The sequence below is a fragment of the Berghia stephanieae genome, chromosome 1 (genome assembly GCF_034508935.2).
Source record: "Berghia stephanieae isolate SIO BIC M18660-M18661 chromosome 1, UCSD_Bste_1.3, whole genome shotgun sequence".
NCBI classification, from domain to species: Eukaryota; Metazoa; Mollusca; class Gastropoda; order Nudibranchia; family Aeolidiidae; genus Berghia; species Berghia stephanieae.
The window spans coordinates 15,356,203-15,361,604 of record NC_088360.1 but is presented as its reverse complement, the minus strand read 5'-3'; positions in this window follow the sequence as shown (position 1 = coordinate 15,361,604).

Genomic DNA, 5,402 nt, shown 5'->3' with positions numbered 1-5,402 from the left:
CCTTGGAAAAGATTCTTTACTCACATTCTCTCACCGTACTCAGGTGTAAAATGAGTACCTGGCCGTTAACAGCGTTGTCTTTGTCCGAAAAATTGTAATATCGCCTAACAGGTGTCATGTCTCGTCCTACATGTTAAATGTTGCTGTTGACCAGGGACCCCTTGTAAAGCGCTTTGAGCACGTTAAGTGGATATTGCGCTATATAAAAGTTCAATTGTATTTTATTTTATTTTTTTATCTTTAGATATAGAATTTAAATCGACGCGTTTTCTATAACTACTTAAAAATAAAACTCATATTGATGTACAATCTGGAGGCAAACATTAACTACCGTACGTTGGGATAACGTTTATCACATTTTGGACAGAAAATGTTAAAATTTGCTTCCAAATATATCAATCGATTAAAATATAGACCTTCAGAACCATATGGAGACTAGTACGAAAATTTCGTAGAATTACTAAATGTTGTCTCCAATTTCAGAACCTCATAAGAATCTCAAAGTCATTCAAACTTATTGAAAATGAAAGTTATTTCCAGACTACATAATTTGAAAGTGTTATTTAATCCTCTTGAGGGAAAAAAATTGCTGATTTTTAAAGTAACTCTAGTGACTACAATTTGATATCCAAAAATGTCGAGTTTTCAGATTTTCAAGTAGGCAGTTCTGCATAAAACCCATGGAGCCGGAGTTTATCCCGTTTTCTAAAGTGAAAACGGACAATTTCAATTGCTTCCTACCATTTGGATAGGACACTAGTCTATTGCAAACTACTTTCCGCCAGATCAAACAGACCTAGTTACCCAATCACTGCTGGGGGGGGGGGGGGGGGGGGAGGGGTGTCAGAAAAATAATAAATCTCAACGTTAATCGGTTTTTCTGACTCTTTAAAAACTGACATCTCTATGAAGTCTTAATCTATCGACACGAATTAAACTTTGGTTTTTTTTTCTGACCAAAATGAAACGATAAGTCTTGTGTCATGTCAGTTTACAAGAGGCAATAAGCTTCCCCCCAGTCATGCGCAACTTAGGTCTCATTCCAATTCTCATCACCAATGACATGTTCGCCATTTTGTATATGTGAAATCTTTGGTTGTAACTAAAGTGTTGTCAGCATCAAAATAATGAAAACAATTTATTTAATACGGGGGAAGAGTCGAGCTAATTTAACGTTTAGTCTCAGCAACGCATTGATAGATTTGAAAGACGTATGTCTTCAATGTAACGAAATAATTATAGCGAAAGATTCTAATCAGCAATTTAAAACTCATTGACGCTCGTGTCATCCAGTGCACGTTTTCTGTACCAGTTTGTACATACATGGGGGAGAGATCAGACAAACATTTGTCTGTCATTGTTTATTTTAAGGATAATACGCTGTGAAAAACGCGTTGCAAAAGGCTTTTTGTTTTATTTTTAGCTAGATTTAAAAAATACAAAACTTCTATTGAAGGAATGACATGGACGTCACTCAGCTCTATTTTCATTGTTTTTAGACAACAATTTTAATGAAGGTCTCACTAGATTTATAATAGCAATCAGACTATAATTATTAAGGTTACACATAGTTTTGTGTGTGTGTGTGTTTGTGTTTGTGTTTGTGTGTGTATGTATTGTTACGTCATAACTGGATGGTGGATGTTGGGAGTATTTTACGCATTTTTATGCATAACATCTATTATTTCTCTATCAAAATGTTTGAAACCCGAGACGTTATGGTCTTGCAATACCAATTCTAAGAAATCTCAGGTTTAATGACTTTTAAAACAAGTTTTGACTTATCTTCATCCTTCAATATTTGAAATAAATAATTTCTGGCCAAAGTTTAAAAAAAGTGTTTTTGCTAGCGTTCAACAATACATATCTGCCTTACACTGATCAATCACCTTTCTATTTTGGCCTTATAATGTTTACTTCATATATTGCTCAAATAAATTAATCCCCTGTTTGTCGGCTATTCATAGAAGTGAGTCTACTTAAAGTGCTATTGTTAGAAATGTCTCTGAAGTCTAGTGTTTTAATATTTTTGAAAAGTTGGAGGTCATTTTAACCATTTAATTGCCGTACTTCAGAAAGACGCGAATTTATAAATTTGGCCAGAAAACTCTAAACCTCAAAAGACCCTCATCTTGGCAAAAACTCTCAAATCTCACTCGTGAAGTCCCAGGGTTTGAAACGTTTTTGCCAAGATGAGGGTCTTTTAAATCGATCGATATTTGAAGGACAAGTTTTCTGACCAAAATTTTAAAGACGCATCTTTATGGAGTATGGCAGTTAAGTGGTCAATCGATCGATACAAGGAGAGAAAAATTCCTGGCCAAAATGATAAAAAGGGTTTTGCCAGAAAACGGGCGCAGTTCTTGATAATAGCGATGGCACAAAAACAAGTCAGCTTGTTATGCCTCATTGTCACAGAGTTTGAATCTCAGAGAATCTCATTTGTGTATTGTTAGGTTCAAAACAATTAAAAACTCATTGCATTTTCTATGGCTATATAATTTGACAACAATAAAGTTATTATTCTTCCCAAAATAATATGTACCCAGTGTGAATTCAGTGGTCCGGGAATACATAGCATCATAAATAATCTTTTGTTATAGATGTCGATGGCTGTGTACTATGAAAACGATGCAACTTGAGATGAATTACACACACACACAAACATACCCCCCCCCCCAACGCACACATACACACACATGCACACACACACACACATATACATACACAAAGAAATAAAAACGCTTCCACAGAGGCATTTCACGAAATGAATTAAAATCAAAGGTATTTGAATTCTAAAGGTTTTGAACTTGAGCTTTTTATATAGCGCAATATCCACTAAACGTGCTCAATGCGCTTGACCAACAGCAACAAGTAACATGTAGAACGAGACATGACGCCTGTTAGGTGATAATAGAATTTTTCCCCGATAGAGACTACGCTGTTAACGACCACGTACTCATTTTACACCTGAGTACGGTGAGAGAATGTGAGTTAAGAGCCTTTTCCAAGGACTCAACTATGCACCGAGCCAGGGTCGAACCCAGGACCTTCCGATCCGAAAGCGAGTGTCATACCACAAGACAACATAGCCGCACAAGAGGCTTACACGCGCCGTGGGTATTGAGTCGCATTATTTTCTTAACTCTTGCTTAAGATAATTTGCATCCGAAACTTTCATTTTTTGTCTCTCGATTTATTTCAAATGATGCACAAAATCCACTAAACGTGCTCAAAGCGCTTTACAATGGCAACATCAAACGCTCCTGAGGATGTCCGCCTTGGCACTATGCTATTCCGCCGCGGAGTATTGCGCTCCAGTGTGGGGTAGAAGCAGGAACGTTGAGAATGTAGATGTTAAACTTTGAAAGTCGATGCACATAATGTCAGGAACGCTGACAGCAACAACGCCTAGACATTGGGGCCCGATAATGGCAGCAATCCACCCTCCCCTCCCCCACCCCGCTATTCGGCGAGAGACGATTACAAAGAACTGGCTTAAGAGAGGGAATGGGGATACCCATCTCAAGCTCATAATGGACGGTGCCCCCGTTTCGAGCCGAAATAAGTCCCCGCAACCCTTGTACGTAGATTCCCTAACTTCGGATAGAAGTCGGCGAGGTCCCAGGTTTGAGAGTTTTTGCCAAGATGAGCGTCATTTAAATCGATCGATATTTGAAGGACGAGTTTTCTGGCCAAGTTTTTTGATACGTGTCTTTCCGGATTATGGCATTAAACTGGTCAATCGGTCTGATCGTGGCACATCCTGTACATATACGAAAACCTTGATGTACGTAGTTATCATTACTGTTTTTGTATGAAACCGCATTGAAAAGTAAGCCGACTTGAAAAAAACAAATTGATTTAAAGGGCGTTAATTAAAAATATTGAATCAGTGACTTTGATTTCTTTAAAAAACTATTACGTTTAGTGTCATCTTGTTGGCGACATGTCTGTTTAAATCCGTCAATGATTCAACATCGCCTGGTTAAAAAAAATGTCTTTTGATTTGTTTCTCATTTGTTTATTTGAGTATTATTTTGTTTTGTAATGAGCTTTATCGACTGCCAGAGTTGCCAATTATGAAATGTCTTCACAGTGGGTCCCTAGATAACATCAACACCAGGGTAGTGGACGAGATATACAGGGCAGGGTGTCCCAGAGGTTTGGAATCAATAAGAAAATAGTTTTCGAAGAAACAGACAGCACAGCTAAGCACAGGATGTTAGCAAAAATAAAGAGAAATAATTCAAGTTTTGTTTAGCGCAAACCAAAACTCGAAAAATAGATTTCAATGTGTCCATCATTTTGTGTGATCGGTACTTTAATGACTCGCTCAAGTTCTCTCTCCAAGTGTTTTTGAAAATTCTCATTCAACTGCCACCAATAAATGTGGCAACAACAACAAAAACAAACAAACCAACAAAAACAAAACAAAACAAAGCAAAACAAAACCAAAACCAAAAACAAACCATAAATGATTTCTTTATTAACTGAAACCAGTGGCGTAACGTGCTTACAGTATAAGGTGGTGCCAAAAGCATAAGAAAATGACTTAAATCATGCTATATTTGTAAATACAAAGGAAAGAAAAAAAATTACTCAAATAAATAAGAGGCGGTTTAGTTTATACCATTTCTCAAGTTTTATTATTATTATTATTATTTTTAAATGCTGTAATCCAATTTTTAAAAGATGGATGCGGTGCCAGGCACCAAATCAACCAATATAGCCACGCCCCTGACTGAAACAAATTTCATAATGATATCATCATTAGTTTCAGAACAAATACGATTTGTTATTGGTTCCAGACTTCTGGACTACCCTATATAGATTTTTTAAACAGAGACAACTGATTATTACGAGAAAACATGAATAAATAGCCTTTTCCAAGAACTCAAATTTGCGCCACCGTAGCGGATTTGACGTACAGGTCGCAAGCAGAATAGTCTACTACTGGACTACATCAATGATATAAGTATCTTGATAAACCGCATATTGTTTTATGAAAAGAATTTTACACAAGAACAACTCCAAACTGCCGTTGCAACTCTTCTATTTGATAAACATATCTGCCATACACATGTTCACAGCAACTTCAGGCAGCCATATTGGTATGTGGCTAAATTGATACGTGTTTGCTATAGGATTTTAAAAGATAAAAAAAAAATTAATTAAAAATCATGGCCTCGAGGAGCTTTGCAATATAAGTCATTGTACGAGAGGGTGATATATACTTTTTTCTATCTTTCTTTCTCTTTATAAAATTCTAAATTCAATGATGATAATGATTAACAAAAGACTATATTATTATATTGTATGTGCCTACTCAACATCAAAATGTTTTAAATGGTCTCATTTTAGTCTTTTCTAACTCGACACTGTGACGTCGTTGCTGCCCG